The sequence below is a fragment of the Crocuta crocuta genome, unplaced genomic scaffold, assembly GCF_008692635.1.
Source record: "Crocuta crocuta isolate KB4526 unplaced genomic scaffold, BGI_CrCroc_1.0 scaffold290, whole genome shotgun sequence".
NCBI classification, from domain to species: domain Eukaryota; kingdom Metazoa; phylum Chordata; class Mammalia; order Carnivora; family Hyaenidae; genus Crocuta; species Crocuta crocuta.
In genome coordinates this window covers 1,750,519-1,765,941 of record NW_027527429.1, presented here as the reverse complement: position 1 = coordinate 1,765,941, position 15,423 = coordinate 1,750,519, and the positions used below count along the sequence as shown (strand labels likewise).

Below are 15,423 nucleotides of genomic sequence, written 5' to 3'. Positions count from 1 at the left end.
GCGGGAGTGTCCCCGTCCGGCTCACAAAGGACACGCACAGGACTGTCTCAAGCAGGCCCTGCCTCCGCCGTCGCTAACTGATGAGCCGCTGACTCCCAGCAACTCAAGAGAGGCCCCGGCTCACGACGTCACGGGGGCTGCACTCAGCACCACGGGCACCGGCGGCGGAGCGAGGGAGGCGGGGCTGGTGCAGGCAGTGACACCCCGGGCCCCAGGCGGGAGCGCGGTCACAGGGGTGACTGTTTCCTGACCGAGGCACCCCGAGGCACCCCAGGAGCGGCAGGTCCACGGCCCGTGCTCCGAAGGGCCCGAGTCTGAGAAAAGGCACCGGCACCGTGCGCGATCATGCGCAGCGAGTGGCCCTGGCGGGGGCGCCGGTGAGCCCTGCCAGCTGCCTGGAGACAGAGCCGGGCACCCGCGGGGACATCGAGGCCGCAGAAGGCACCAGGGAGGAGGGCAGCCAAGCAGCGATGCCCAGGCCCGGCCTCGGTGACCACCAACCCCTCCCGCCGCTCCGACTTCTACTCTCCATCGGCCTGCGGAGACAGACCGCCGAGGCCCCTGCAGAGCGCCAAGTGTTTACCAGCCAGCCAGACTTCACGCTGTGCGGCCTGTGTAATCTCTAAGGGGGACACACATTCCGGAAAACCGTCTGCCTGCGGTGCTGAGATGGTCCTCTGGTCAGAAGGCCTCGCCCCCCTCGGGCAGAGGAAAAGGCTGGGTTCCTTCACAGTAAGCAATCTGTGACTCGACTTGTAAATAAAATTGTATTTAATCTTAAATGATTTAAATTAGTGCTTGGATGAATAAAACGTACTTCCACATGCAACAGCCCAAGCACGGCATTTATGACCTAACTATATTATATGAGATGCATGAGTTACAAAACAGAAAGGGTAAATTTTAATGTGGAAAAAGTTCTCCCCAAACCCCCCGACTAAAAAAATCATTGGAAAAGAGAAGCTGTGTTTCCCCCCCAACCCCCCAGGATAAAAATGTGCCCAGCGGTGGCCCACTCCCAACCCTTGTGGCCTGCCTTCCACTTGAACGTGAGGACCATGGAATCTTGGGGTGGGAGGGGCGAAGGCATCACTGAACAGAGCCCCCGGCTCAACGCCTGATGAAAATGAGGCCAAGAGAGACCGAGTGACACACTCCCTCTGTCTGGAGGGAGAGCCGGTGCCGGCCCAGTCATGACATGAAAGGCACAAGAAGCAAAGTCCTACAAATTCTTTCCCAGACCTAATCCAGGATGAACTCTTTGTCTACACTGGGGTAAAAAAAAACCAACTTGGTGAAGGGCAGGCTGGCAGGAATCGTCCTGCAAATGCCCGGTGCACTCAGGTCAGCGGGACGCCACCCTTTAGAAGGTGTGCAGAGACCAGGTCATGAACTACCTGAATGAAAGTGCGGTGAGAGCAACTCCCAGCGCGGGTATATCTCAGTCCCTCAAAAACGCACCCAGCAGCCATCCCACCACAAGGTGAAGGTCAATGCAGCCGCTCAGGCACCTGGGAAACCTGGCTAAGAATGAGCGCCGATGGGGGGAGACAAGCATCTCGATGGTGACCCTGGACACACGCGACCAGCAATGACACATAAACCTCACCCCAGCCCACTCTGCCCGCGGCAGGCTCGCTTAGAGCACGCTTACCTCTCAGCCAAGGCCAAGGAGGCATGGCTGACACATCAGACCCCCACACGCACCGTGAAGGTGCTACCTTCACGAATCAGAGCGCTACCGAGGCAGCAAGGCCTGCAGGGGCCAACGCGCAGGTGGAAGAACGTGAGGGGGTGCGTATTGGAGCCCTGTCTCCCCGAGACTGTGCTCGCACAGAAGCCCCCGCCTGGAGGGGGCGGAGCCGAGCACACTCTGGGGAAAGGAAGTGGGGTCAGCGCCTGCCAAGGTGGAGGGGCTCCTGAAGGCCCCCGAGGAAGGACCAGGAGTTAGGACAGGAAGGGCTCGTGTGCCAGGAGCAAAGACAAGGGGAACTAGGCCGGCCCTCGCGGACACTGAAATCAGACATTCCATAAAAATAAAATGGTTATTCCAACGAGAAAGTGTAAAATTCTAAATCTGGAGCGGCTTAAAATAGCTTCAAAATATTCAAAAGCAACAGACAGAACTAAAAGGAGGAAGACCACTAATCCGTGATTACAGCAGGGGTTTTAAATACCACTCACAGCAACTGGCTCGGAAAGCGGGGCCACAGACCAGTGGAGTGGGGCAGGGGTGGGGCGTGGGGGCCGAGCGCTGCCAGCAGCGAGGATGTGTCCGACGGCGACCTAGAAGGTCAAGTCTTGCCTGGCATACTCTCTGCTCACACACACGACACATGAACAAAATCAACCATAAAGCAGCAAAGCAAAGCTCAAGGAATATTCAAAAATTGAAATCATACACAGTAAATTCAGCAACCAAGGTGAAACTGAACTAGAAATCAACAACAAAAACAAGATACTAAGAAATTCACAAAAGGGTAAAATGAAGAAATACTTTCTTAAATAATCCCTGGGCCAAAGAAGAAATCCAAAGGGAAATTAGATATTATTGTAAGCTGAATTATAATGAAAACTTACACACCAAAATGCTTGTGCAACCCTGCTAAAGCCATATAGGTTAAAATTAGAGCCTTGCATCCATGTATTACAAAAGAACGTCAGGGGAAAAAAAAAACCTCAGTGACCTAAATACTTCATTAAAAACAAAACCACAATAAAACCACAGCAAAATAAACACAAAAAATAAAAGGAAGCAATGGGAAGAGCAGAAATTTATTTTTTAATCCAGTAGAGATAATCAAGAAAACTAAACATGACAGCTGAAAAAGATTAATATCCTAAGCAAATGCAATGAAGAAAAAAAGAGAAAGAACAGTAAGCAATATAAAGAATCAAAAAGGAGGTGTCACTAAAAAGCCTTAAAACATTGCAAAGATAATGCAAAAGTATTTAAACTTTATACATTTGAAAATTCAGATGGAATGAAAAAAATTTCTGAGGAAAAACCAAACACCGTAAAACTGACACAAGAAAAACCAGAATATCTGAATAGTCCTGCATCAGCTGAGGGTGCAACTGACAAATGTTCTTACAAAGAAAACAGGTTCTGAGATCCAGAAAGCTCCAAGGAGCTTCACCAATATCTTCTTCCAAATAACATCAATCTCATGTAAACTCTTCAGGAGAATTTGACGGTGGTGAGCAAACTATGGCCCACAAGCCATATACAAGCTGCACCCAGATTTTGCGCAATCTGATAAGAAAGACTGGTCTTTACATTTTTAAATGGCTGTTTAAAAAAATTTAAAGAAGAACAAAAATACATAAGAGCAGCCATATATGGTCCACGAAGCCTAAAATGTTTACCATCTGAGTAAAGAAAAACCCTGTCCACCCCAGGACTGGACAAAAAAGGAACGAGCTCACCACACTTTTAGTGGCCGGCGCGACTTGGACGTCAAAACCTGACAAGGCTGTTTTGAGAAAAGAAAATCACAGGTCAATCTCCCTCATGAAAGAAATTAAGCCAAATATAAGCAAAACAAATCCAGTCGTATAGAAGGAGAATAGTTTAAAATCAAAGTTGGATTTATTAACACATGTAAGGCTTACCATTCAAACCTCAACTGAGACAATTCACCACGTGAATCAAGCAGAGGAGAAAAGATCATGATTAATGGATTCAAAAAATCTAATATGTGATGCTAAATCAAAAGTGCCATTCTGTAGACTAAAAAAAGATCAAATGTCTGCACTATAATATGGTTTAACCTAATATCTGAACACCTACTTCTGAGAAAAACCCAGCAAACTGAGAACAGAAGAGACATGCACTCGTGTGATGAAGTCTGCTTACGCAAGCCTACAGCACATTTCGTACATGGTGACGAAACGTTGGACATTTTCCCCTTGATTGTTAAACAAGACAGCCATGTCTACTATCACCAATTCTGTTCACCATCTGACCGAAGGCCCTAGATAATGCAACAACGCAAGAAAAAGAAAAAGGTTTAAAATGGCACGAAGAAATAACACATTCACTATCCACAGACAGTACACGTAAAAAGCCAGAAAGAATCTATAGATAAACCAGTAGAATAAATACGAGGCAAACTCTGTAAGGGTCTACAGACAAGGTGTCTACACAAAAATTAATTTCTAAATACAAATACACAAAGAAAAAAATCAAGTCTTAAAAATAAAGCAGCATCCACAAAAAAGGAGAAGTAAATCTAACAAAAGAAATGAAATTGGGGCGCCTGGGGGGCTCAGTCGGTTGAGCATCCCACTTCGGCTCAGGTCATGCTCTCATGGTTTGTGAGTTTGAACTCTCAGCACGGAGCCTGGAGCCTGCTTCAGATACTCCGTGTCCCTCTCTTTCTGCTCCCTCCCCTGCTCACGTGCTCTCTCTCATTCTCTCTCTCTCTCTCAAAATCAAATAAACATTAAAAAAAAAAAACTTTAAAAAAAGAAAGAAATCAAAGACCTCCGTCCTGGAAACTACAAAATGCGACTGAAGAAATTAAGGACCCCAGTAATTAAAAGATACATCATATTCATGGACTGGAAGATTCGAAGTTGGTCTTAAGGAAATCAATATACTCCCAAAGGAGATCACAGTGGTACCCATCTGAACTCGAACAGCTGATTTTAAGTCAGAAGGAAAGGCCAAGGGCTAACCAGGACCACAACAAGCTTTCAAATGATGAGAAGCTGGAGAACACACATGACCCACAGGAGGACCAATTACGAAGCTTCAATTAGTAGGACAACACCGTGCTGGCATACAGACAGACAGACAGACCAAAAGGCCAGAATAAACTCCAGAAACAGACCTAGATGCACACACATTCCCGCCTGAGGGTAAGACAGCAACTGCAGGGAATTGGAGAAAGGCTAAAATCTTTCAAATAAACCTTTTGGGCCAAATGAATGTCCAAATGGGAAAAGTAACCCTCAATTACCACCTCGCATCATATTCTTTTTGCAAATCAATTCCAGGGACGCCTCGGTGGCTCAATCGGTTAAGCATCCGATTATGGCTCAGGTCACGATCTCGCAGTTCATGGGTTCAAGCCCTGCGATGGGCTCTGTGCTGACAGCTGAGACCCTGGAGCAGCTTCAGATTCTGTGTCTCCCTCTCTCTCTGTCCTTCCCTGCTCACACTCTCTGTCTCCCTCNGGACGCTTAACCAACTAAGCCACCCAGGCGCCCCTAAGTGTGCAACTCTTGATTTCAGCTCAGGTCATGATCTCTCAGTTCACGAAACTGAGCCCCGCATCAGGCTCCGTTCTGAGCACGTAACCTGCTTGGGATTCTGTCTGCCCCGCCCCCCTGTTCACGCTCTCTCACAAAATAAATAAACTTACCAAAAAAACAGAAAACCCCATCAATTCCAGGTAGGCTATACATCTAAATGTGAGTGGTAAAACAATGAGGCTTCCAGAAAATAATACAGAGCACCTCTATGACCTTCAAATCGGCATAAAAAAAAACACCAATAAACTTAGGACTGTGTTAAAATTAAGAACATCTGTTTACCAAAAAAAGGGAGAAAACAGCAAAGAAAATCACTAGCGAGGAACTCGTCTCCCGTCTATATAAATAAGTCCTACAAACCAGTCAGAAAAATAAAGACAACACAATTTTTTAAATGACCAAAAGACCCGCACCGGCACTTCACTGGGTGGGCACCCAGGGGCCGGTGCACACGGAGAGCTGCTCTGGGCACCCACACGTAAACGGGTTGGATCGCTTGAGACAACGGATCGGCACGTCCATGACGTAGCAAAAGAAATGTGTACTGAATGTGGACCGACAGCCATCCCGACGATGCCGCAGGAGCGCTCCAGCAAGAGCCCCAAACTGGAAACCAGCCCTGAGGCCTCAACACCTGCACACGTGGCATGTTCACACGGTGAAACGTTTCACACCCACGGAAGCGAACCACCCCAGGAAATCTCAGACGCCAAACAGAAAGAGTCAATGTCTGACGACTGTGTTAACAGAAAGTTTAAAGAGAGGAAAAATGAATCCGAGGTGTCAGCGAGGCAGCGGATTCCCGGGGGGCAGGAAGGGCGCAGCTGGACGGCGCCACCTCCTTGAAGTGCGTGCCAGTCACGAGCATCCCGTGTGCGAATCCAGCAAGCTAAGCGCCACAGGTGCTCTCCGTGGACGCCTGGGACACTTCGGGGAGAAGCTGGCTCAGGAACAGGCTCTCGGGACGCGGCACTGTTCAGGGCAGCCAGGACAGAAGGCCGGAAACTCGGCCACGCCTGCTGACACTGACCTGTCCGATGAGCGACACTGTGGCTACAGACAACCATGACAAAGAATAAGGAAACAGGTTTTGTGCTAATTTATGAGAACCCACAAAGGGAAAATGACCCAGCACAAGCAAGAGACCAGCTACAGACTCATCTCGTTTTCTTAGCTCACATTTTATCAGCGACCGTTCCCACACACGGCACCACCGCCCCGGCAGGAACACCCCGTGCTGCTGGGAGCACCCATCACCGTTAGCACACTGACGCTCAGATACGAGCACCGGCTCAGAGGGCCTCAGTTTCCCCTAGCGTCTTCTCCCGCCCCAGCAGCCGAGCCGAGGTCACACGTGACACTCGGGCATCAGGTCCCCGAAGGCTGCTCTTGGCCGTGATGATTCTCAGACCACCCTCGTGTGTCACGGCCCAGACGGTCCCAGGGGGCCGGCAGGGGTTGCACAGAATGCACGTCCACTGGACATGGATGTTCCTCTCACGCTTACACGAGGGAGGAACGTGGCACGGGCAACGTGGTCTCTTCCCACACACCTGTCAGAAGCCCACTGCCTTCGACCACTCCCCTCGGTCCCTGCTCGCCCTCAACAGCCGGCTGTCGCGCACACGGCGCCCCCTGAACACGCCGCAGGCAGGTGCCCACGGCCTCCGCTGCCCGCGCTGGCAAAGCTGGGAGCAGCCGCTGTGACCTGGGCACGCTCCCACTGCCACCTCCTTTCTAACAGGAAGAAATCAGGGCTCAAGCGCGTGAACAAAATGAGGCCTGAGTGTGGCAGACGAGGAGGAATCGAACGTTTGCATCTCGATTACTCGTTGTGATCAACAACCTGGTCAGACGGCCACTGCCGGGCCTGATATCCCCTTCCTCTCCCCAGAGCCCCCAACCTGCATCCGAGACAGAGGAGGCACAGACAGCACGTGCCCGTGTCTGCCCAGGGCCAGCTTCCACGCCGACACTCGGCAACAGAGGGGACAGGATACACCTGGCGGACCCGGCCACACACGACGAGCAGGCTTCCCAGGCCCAGACAAACAGCCCAGGCGGGACAGGTGACAAACGGCAAGGTCAGGGAATACCGGCTTGGCTCCTGCTCTCCCTGCAGGNGGGAGCCGGGTCTGAGCAAGGGCGGGAGTGCGCTGAGCGTCTGAGCGGGGGGTGCCCCCAGCCGGACGGTCCGCGCCACCAGCCGCATCTGCCCCACCGGCGACCCCAAGCGAATCGCCCTGTGACCTTCCAGGGCACCCTCGCCCCAGCAACCCTGAGGTGACGCATCCCCGAGGCCTGGCGCTCTCCTCACCCCCCACCTGCCTCTGCTCGCCCAGGCGGCCCACCTCTCCTCCTGCCCCAGCTTCCCTCCACCTGAGAAGGACCTGAAACCCCTTTTATGGGTTGCATTTTCCAACCTGGGCAGAATGCACCGAATTCCGCGCGATTCTTGGGCCTGACCCTCACCTCACTGTCCCCTCACCCCCCAAGTAAACACCAGGCAACCTGGACTTTCTAACTCACGCACTGCCCAGTAACAAGGTCACATTCAAAGCTACTCGTGGNCTGGGCAGAATGCACCGAATTCCGCGCGATTCTTGGGCCTGACCCTCACCTCACTGTCCCCTCACCCCCCAAGTAGAAACACCAGGCAACCTGGACTTTCTAACTCACGCGCTGCCCAGTAACAAGGTCACATTCAAAGCTACTCGTGATTGTCTTTTAAATCCCAAACCTGAATCTGATGTTCCGAATCCGCGCATCACTAGGTGGAAATGTGAGCAGGCAAACTCCTCTCCCTGTTCTGGGCCGGTTTCCGAACCGCTGCCGTCACCACGGGTCTGCAGGGGCTTCGACATGCACACTCCACACCTGACAGAGACCCCTGTAGTCAAAGAGACATGCTCAGCTCTGTCCATCTGGAAGACTCCATGAGCATCCAAGGCAAAAGTGAGAGGCAGCCACGGGGAACATTTCAAAAGCCACTGGTGGAATGTTCTAGAGCAGAGTTCTTGGCCGGAGCCCCACAGCTCTCGCCCAACACTGAGTCTACCCTGGCTGGTTTCAGCTTCCCAGTGATCGAGTTCTGTTCCCAACAAGAACAAGTGTGCAGACCTGACTTGAAAGGTGTCCCCAAAAAAGTGACAAGGCATAGGAAAACTGTTTTTAACAGAAACTTGTGAAAACTATGCTTTTAGTTAACACAAAACCAGAAAATATAGAACCTGGCTTTGTAGAAAACAACAGTAAAGATGTTTTCTTGGTAAGTGACTTTAAACACTACCCCACGATGAATATAAGAGCCCATCTTCGGGCTCGTCCAGGGCACGACCGCCCACTCTCTCGGACCCGGACTCCTCCAGGTGACAACGAGGGCGCGGCAGGCCAGGCCCAGCTCACATGGAACGTCCACCCCCTTTCCGTTGTCTCAGGGTCTGCTCTCGACTGTAAATTCAGGGCCGCCCTCCCTGGAGCCCTGTACCCAGTGACCCCGTGGAGGCCTCTCCAGGGGGAAGGACAAGACCACCTACCTGTGTCAACCATCTGTCGGCCATACTGCCACCCTCTACGAAGCCACAGCGCAGGCGCTGGCCTGAAGACCAAAACCAAAGCCACGTGCCCTCCCAAAGGGCCAGGGCCCGGGAAGAGGCAACATGGCCCCACCGTGAGGGGACAACGGGCCCAGGCCGACAAGCCCCGGTGACGCTCCCCCGGCAGAGGGGCCACGACTGGCACAGGAGCCAGTGGGCACAGAGCTGCCTCTGCCCATGGCTCACCCAGCCCCTCCCCCTGCCCAGCCCCGAATATTTCAGCCCAAATATTTCAGAACTGGAAACTGTTGAGAAATGCTAAAAATGATGTTCTTTCAGGCAACTTTTGCAAGTCAAGAAAGACCCAAACTGCACTTTTCTCCTCACGGATGGTGCTGATGTTTGAAAGAACACCCCTCGGCCAGAGCAGACTCGCCACACAAGCGCGGGCCAGGTGCCAAAATCTGCTGGCAAAGGACGAAAAAGGCCACCTCCTTAGGAACAACAGTGGTTGAGGCCACACTCGTGCAAACCGGTACGCCAAATCCACGCGTAAGGGCACCCACGTAACATTGAAAGATATAAGAACACCCACGACCACAACCCTCCCGCTGTCTTCCTCTCCAGCAGGGCCAGGCTGGGCCAGTCCCTGCAGCCGTGCAGGGCACACGCGCTCCCAGCCCCGGGCAGTGGCGTGTCGCCTGCCAGGCGCTGCTGCTCCCTCCCGTCCCGGATGCCCCCGGCCCTTCCAGGAACCATGCCTGTGCCGGCCACGAGGAGGCTGCCCTGTGCCCCTCACCCGCCCGTGTGGACATGGTCCCACCCACCTCTGCACACCGGTACTGTGAGAAACAGTGCTGCACGAAACGGCCCCGACGACCGGGGTGTAGCAGGAGGGACGACATCACAGAGAGATGTAAGAGCGGACGGACAATTTGCTCCCGGCGAAAATCTCTGCTTCCCAGCTCTCCAGTTCCCCCAACACCATCTCGAACTTTCTAGAAGCAATTTCGGTCTATTCGTACCTAAGAAAGAAATCCATTAACCCTGCCCTGCTCCCTGCCCTGATCCATCTGGGACACTGAAATACAGCAGCCGGTGCCGTGCGGCTGCACATGGGTGACCTGGGACGGAAAGTGCCTCTGCCCTTGCACAGCCACGCGGAGACCTTAAGTGTTCCCGCAAGGACAGCGTGAGCCACGCGGCTTCTCAAGCGAAAGCAAACGGCAGAACGAGAGAAGGGCATGCAGGTCTGCGTTCTGCATGTCAGACCGCGGTGGGGAGACAGGGCTTTACGAATCTGCCAGTCGGCCCCTGGTTTGGCTAAATCAACATGGACGTGAACATGGGCACATGGTGAGTTCTGCACACAAGGCTGGTCCGCTCTGAATGCAGAATTCCCGCTACGTGCACCTTCACCGTTAACAAGTGTGAGCCACTAAAGAGGGCTCCCCGAACGGCGTCTAGGAAGCTCTGTCAGGGAGAAGAGACCCCGAGAGGTTCTCTGGAGCCCCTATGGCATCTCACAGACCCATGGAACCAACATGTCAGCGAGAAACACGGGGCGAATAAAAGCCCGATTTCTACAAAGGATTCCCTAGGAAAATTCTTATACATTTCTAAAGGAACCAGCTTTGGCCATGAGTGCAAACGAATCACCTTAGAATCTTTAGCTCTTAAAATGCAAGGTTTCCTCCAGGCTCCAGACCTCAGTACCCAGGTCCTAAGGCGCAAGCTTCTAAGAAATGGCCTAAGAGTTTAAAATTTTAAAAAGTGAAAAACCAGCTACCCACGGCAAAAGGTCCCCAGGAAAGCTCTGAGGATGATGGTTTACCAACAACTAAGGTCCCTGAACAAGGACAGGAAGCACGGGGTGGTGGAGCCCACATAAGCCGTGGAGGGTAGTTTTGTCCCCCATCAGTGGCCACAAAATACTTAACATCAAGGTGCTTAAACCAACTTTACTGATTTCTTCACAAACGCTATTTGAAATGGAGCTCTTAGACGTAAGATATCTGTTTTATTTTACAAATCATTGTCACTTTTCTGGGGCACCTGGGTGTCTCAGTAGATTAAGCATCTGACTCTTGGTTTCAGCTCAGGTCATGATCTTAGGATTTGTGGGTCTGAGCCCTGTGTCGGGCTCCTGGCTGACAGCATGAAGCCTGCTTGGGTTTCTGTCTCTCCCCACCTCTGCCCCTCCCCTGCTCACTCTCTATCTCTCTCAGAATAAATAAACTTAAAAAAAAAAATTAAAAATAAATCATACCACTTTTTACCGAGCCTCGGCTACTACCTTTCCAATGGACACTGTTTAGTAAAAGTGAGAAAACGGCTGTGATGTTGAACACTGTTTTTCATGATAAAAACCCTGAAGCTCTGAGGTTGCATTTCAGCATGGAACGTTCCAGGTCCAAGCCAGGAAGGATCAGAGCATTCAAGAGCAGCAGGAGCACTGGGCGGCAGGGGGGGGGGGTTGATAAGGACTGAGCGCGGCAGGAAGCCTGAAGTCCAACAGGACAGAGGCCACCCTGAAACGTCGGGGTTTATGACCCTGAGAGATGACCCGGAGGTGAACCCAAACCAGCCCTCCTGGGGAGCAGCCGCCCACTCGTGCCCCGCGAGAGCTGCCCTCTGGAGGACCAGGCTCCCGCCGGCCAGCACCCTGGACCCACGACAGACAGAACTCTTTGCATGTATTCTGTAGAAAGGGGAAGGGGGGGGGCGAGGGGCATGTATGGGACAGCAGGTTTCCACTCATTGGTCGCTGCTTATCCCTCTTTAAAAGCCAATATTCCCAATATCTTACTGATGAAGTAGCTAAAAGCAAACCAATATAAAAACACAAAGCTGAGATGCTTCTATATGGTTGAATTTTAGATCTGAATTTTTTTCTTTTTTTAACTGTTTATTTTTTAGAGACAGAGTGAGACAGAGCATGAGCAGGGTAGGAGCAGAGAGAAGGAGACACAGAATCTGAAGCAGCTCCGGGCTCCAAGCTGTCAGCACTGAGTCTAACATGGGGCTCAAACCCACAGACCATGAGATCATGACCTGAGCCGAAGTCGGACGCTCAAACGACTGAGCCACCCAGGCGGCCCCTAGATCTGAATATTTCTTAATCATTATTTTTAAAAGTGACTATTTTTTATCATGTCCTTGTGAAATAAGCAAATAAAAGTCTCCTTGTTTTTACTGTTTATTTATTCATTTATTTATTTATTTTGAGAGAGAAAGAGAGAGCAGGGTAGGGACAGAGAGAGAAGGAAGGGGAGAATCTTAAGCAGGCTCCAGCCCAGCACGAAGCCGACACGGGGCTCCATCCCACGACCCCGGGATCATGACCCGAGCTGAAATCAAGAGTCAGTTGCTTAACCGACTGAGCCACCCAGGCGCCCTGCAAATAAAAGGCTCTTAAGTGGCAGCAGTAAAATGGAAAGTTTCAACCCAAATCTCCCCAGGCAACCTGGTCCGCCAGTCACACAGCCAGTTTCCAGTCCTGGGCTCTGAGGCCTGGCAAGGACAAGCTTAGAGAAAGTTCAGAAATATACTCAAGACACATCGCAGGTGGCACCAAAGCCTAGCTCGACCACAGCAAAACCACACTCATTTAAATCAACGGACCACAAAGCGTGTGTGCCAGGAGAGGGCATGGTGCTTAGGGTCAAGAGACGAGGACCCGCGATCCCTTCTCCACGCCCGCAGGGTCTTGGAACCGAGGGCACTGGGGCTGTGTCACCCTCCCGACCCCAGAGCCCATACCCCACACCCATCTCTCTGCTCCCAGTCTCCTCCCCGTGCCACACCAAGCTCTCACCTCCAGGCCCATATGCCCGATCTGGGCAGGTGAGCTCCCCCGTCTGGACCCCGCACATCCCTCCTGGCGGCCTCCGTGCCTCCACCCACCCACCCCCACCACAGGGACCACACGCCACTGCCCAGGGGGCCCCACGCAAGGCAGCAGCCTCCACTCCCGACCCGACCCCGTGCGCCCAACGTCTGCCAGCCCCGGGCGCATGTCCCTCCGAGGTGGGTGACCGAGCCCGGTTCCAGGCCGGCCTCTCATCTGCTGGCTGACAGCAGGCTAAGCACTGGACGGCAGTAAATACCCGCGTCCTCATTGACACAACAGGAATCGCGGCGTTCCGGCTCACTTCACGGGACTGTCGTGCAAAACAAACACGAGAGCTGTGAAGCAGGATCCCGAACGAAGATGCCATTCCCTCCGGCCTCCTGAAGGCACGCCGGGCTTTGACTAGGAGCCCACGAGAGGCCAACGTGGCTGTGTTACTGTGATGGGTTCTAAACGCCTGCAGCAAACAGAGCCCGCACCTGTCCACGCCGGCCCCGCCCAGCCGCCGCGCGCGTCAATCACAGCCCTCTGTTCCGCCGCCGCGCAACGCTCAATGGCTCCTAATCATTCTCGCGCTGGGTTTTCTATGTCAAATACATACGGCGGGGTTCATTCTTAAACTTCAATATCATTAATCATCCAACATTCAGCATCTCCGAACTCAGAAATTTGCATCTCTACAATGGCGGCTTTGAAAAAAAAGGCCATCAATGCAAATGTCCCGCATACTGTATAAGAATTCTCAGAGAATTGCCAAAACAAACCATCAATGCTCCATTGACAGTGAATTTTCGGAGCTCTTCATAAGGACTGAGGATCCGTGATTTTTAAAAGCCAAAACACAATTTGAGGAATTACAAAAAAAGAAAAAAAAAAAACACGTAGGTTGAAAAAGAAGTTGTTATGTCTCCATCTCTCCAGAACAAACCTTGACTGATTGAGATCCCAGATAATGACAGCGGGGGGACCGGGGACGTGGGGCTGCAAATGTTCGCACTGGGCGGGCGCTCGGGGAAGGCCTGGCGGACGCCTGGTGCAGGCAGGAGGCTCACTGGCTACTCTGGACGCTTTCCTTTAGAAAACAGACGTCTGCGGAGTACGAGGCACCAGCATCTCCCGTCTGCAACTCAGCTGGAAGGACTGAGGCATTTCCTGGCCCCCCTCCATGAAACACCTGCATCTGGCCCTTGTCAGGAACAGGTTTACACCCCCCACCCCTCCCCGTGTCCTGAGGGCTCAGCCTTACAGCCCAGGTCCACCAGCCCCTGTGGACTCTCACGCCGTCATCAAAGGTCATGAAGAAGTTCTTCTCCAGATGTCACGGGCTGCCCCCCGGGGCTCTGTGCCCTGACCTGAGTGGGAGGACTCCTAGTCAGCCGGCTGCGCCCACTGGCTGCACGGCTCCACTCCTGAAAGGTTAGGCCTGGGCTTCTCCGCTTCACGTTCAAGGCTGCTCCCAGCTCCCGAGTTCTGCACTCGCCTCTGGCGGCCCAGGGCAGGCAGGGTCCGCGGCCCGCCTGTCAGCAGCAGCTCCGAACCCATGTCTTCCCTGTGTTCATTACATGTCCTCGAGATCCAATTCCTCCCCTTAAAACTTTGCAATATCCCCGAGACATGCAATCACTGCAAAGCATGACTGAAGTGACGTACAAATGTTCTTTTCTGAGATAATTTCTATATTAAAATGTAACAACCCTGGAGGCCAAGCTGGCAGGAACAAACAGATTCAGGATCAAACGAAGGAAGCCAGAGTGTGCAGATGAAGGAAGCCCAGCACCCCAGCGCAGAGCAGCCAGAGGCAGAGCCCCGTCCCGGGAGGCTTTCAGGATTAAAACTTTTAGGACAGTTCGAAGAAATCAGACGATGTCGAAACTCACTAATCACTAAGTTATTGTTAACGTAGACTTTCTGGCTGCTTTCATGTGGACGCGGTATTTCACGCTGCACAAAATATTAAGAAATCAAAGAATGGCCCAAGTTAAAACTCTGATCTTATACACGTGCGGTCTCCTCAAAATAGTTATTCTGTTTTTAACTAAACACTCTACACCCTTTGCAAAGATACAGGGAGAGATAGGCCACTTGAATTACTCGCTTCCAGTCCTGCTCGACCAGTTTTCTACCAAGGGCAGACCACACACAGGTCCCGGGGACTCTGCCACGGGCTCCCTGAGATTCACAAGGAGGGCGGAGGGAAAGGGGAGCCTTTGCTTGTCCCGCTGGGAAGTCCCCACGCGTGTCCATCCTCCCTCAGGGTTGGAGAGGGGACCCCCCTCCCAAGCACACGCCCTGTGTCCTACTGAGCCCTCGCCGACCTGCTTCGGCACATCCCCGCCAGGGAAAGGTTTGGGGCGCCGGGCGAGGCAAGGCGCGGACTCTTTCAGTACCTGTTCTGTTCTACTTACTATCAAAGAGGAGTTCTTGGAGGCTGGACTCCCCAGGCCCTTTCCCCCTGGCTGCTCACATCATTAGGAATAGTTATTCAGAGCAATAAAAGCCCAACAGCTAAGGGTTTTACGTCAGAGAACCAGGGCCTGGCTCTGGCAAAGTTCAGAAAGAACAGCAATAAAATCATAATGCATACCTCACCCGGCAGCAGAGGGAGTTTTAAAGAAAAACAGGGAAGAGAAAAATTATACACATCAAACAAAAAGGTCATTTTATCATCAGGGCACAGCCGACTCGCACTGCCAAGTATGAAGGGGGGGCCGGAGGCAGCCGGGCCCGCGCGGGGCCACACGGCAGCGCGGCGGGGCGGGGCGGCCGGGACAC

The 15,423-nt window shown here is 52.5% G+C and overlaps 1 protein-coding gene across 1 annotated transcript in view; it reads right to left on the bottom strand.

Moving 5' to 3' along the window:
• Positions 1-15,423, bottom strand: part of HDAC4 (histone deacetylase 4) — a 278,417-nt gene that overhangs the window by 222,771 nt on the left and 40,223 nt on the right.